The sequence below is a fragment of the Colobus angolensis genome, unplaced genomic scaffold (assembly GCF_000951035.1).
Source record: "Colobus angolensis palliatus isolate OR3802 unplaced genomic scaffold, Cang.pa_1.0 Scaffold677, whole genome shotgun sequence".
Classification (NCBI taxonomy): domain Eukaryota; kingdom Metazoa; phylum Chordata; class Mammalia; order Primates; family Cercopithecidae; genus Colobus; species Colobus angolensis.
The window spans coordinates 36,936-38,672 of record NW_012120454.1 but is presented as its reverse complement, the minus strand read 5'-3'; positions in this window follow the sequence as shown (position 1 = coordinate 38,672).

The window sequence follows — 1,737 nt, the reverse complement described above, 5'->3', positions numbered from 1 at the left end:
AAAGGCCTCCCCCAAAGGGGTCCCCCAAGACCTGCCCTCTGAAGAGGGCCCTCCAGGACCTCCCCTCTGGAGGTTGCCCATGACTTTCCCCACTAAAGAGGCCCTCCAAGACCTGCCCCTGGAAGAGGACTCCCCAAGATCTCCCTCTTGAAGGCCCCCCAGGACCTCTCCCCCGACTCCCTAAGACCTTAACCCTGGAAGAGGGCTCTCTGCAAATCCTTCCTGGAACAAGGCATTGAGCTCGGCCGGTGGGGAGGAGCTGTGTACTCAGCATCATCCTGAGGGTCTGTTGTCCTCCTGTTTCCCCCACCGCAGCCCCCAAATAAATCCAGAGGGTGTTTTAGAGCCAGACGGACACTCCTGGTATGCACCAGGCCCTCATAGTGCAGCGCTCGCTGAGTGGGGGAGGAGGAGGGAGTGGGTGAACCCGGCCGGCCAGGCTGACTGGTTTTTAAATCATCGCGGTCTTCGTGATGTTCTATGCGTGCCACACAGAGACTGTCAGAGTCCAGAGGTGCTGCTTTTGCACAGTTACTCCGATTAATAAAAAGACAGGCTGGGCGCGGTGGTTCACGCCTGTCATCCCAGCACTTTGAGAGGCCTGAGGTCAGGAGCTCGAGACCATCCTGACTAACACGGTGAAACCCCATCTCTACTAAAAATATGAAAAACTAGCCGGGCGAGGTGGCGGGCGCCTGTAGTCCCAGCTACTTGGGAGGCTGAGGCAGGAGAATGGCGTAAACCCGGGAGGCGGAGCTTGCAGTGAGCTGAGATCCGGCCACTGCGCTCCAGCCCGGGCCAGAGAGCGAGACTCCGTCTCAAAAAAAAAAAAAAAAGAAAAAGTTCCAGCAGACACAGAAGGGAGAGTGAGAGGGAGGGAACAAGTCCCAGCGACCCTGTATCTGGCTTCTGCTGAGGGTGTCCTGCAGGTTCCTTCCACCTGGGGGACGGCCTCCGTGGACCCTTGGTTTAAGGGCACACATGGGCGTGGGGACCACAACACAGGGAGGCCACGCCGGAGGTCCTGCTGCAATCACGTGGCGCCCCAGCCCACTCCCAGCAGCCAAGACGACGCAGGGCCTGGGCTCCCGCTGGGTCCGGCGCCTGTGGTTCTCTCCACCGAGGGGCCCCCCCATGCCAGCCTCTTCCTGGGCTGAGTCCCAGAACCTTCTCGGACCCACGAACGTTTCAATCCGGGGTGGGGCCTTCCCCGGGCACCCAAGTGGTGTGAATCTGTCCCTCGCCCCTACAACTGGCGGGCTGGGCCTGCCTCTGTCTCCATCCTGTCCCCATTCCCAGCCCCTGGTGGCAGGGGCTGGAGAGGAAGGCGCTTCAGGCTTGAAAGCCATCAAAGCAGGTTGCTTTCGAGATGGCCGGTGGTCACCTGAGACGGAGCAGAGAGCAGCGGTGGCGGGCCTCCTCGGTAGAAGCCGTCTGTGAGCCCTGCAGAGGCTGCAGGCTTCGTGCCTTCAGACAGACGGCGTCCCGCAGGTACGTGGGGAAACCTTGCAGGCAGGGACTTTGCCTGCTTTCCCAGAACAGGACAGAGGAGTTTGCCTGGGGGGGCAGCCCAAGGTGACCGGGATGCTATCTGTCGCCCCAGCTCTGGGCCGGGCTGACGTGGGGAGGGAGGGAGGAGGGACCGGGCTGACTTGGGAAGGGAGGGAGGAGGGACGGCTCTGGGCCGGGCTGACTTGGGAAGGGAGGGAGGAGGGACGGCTCTGGGCCGGGCTGACT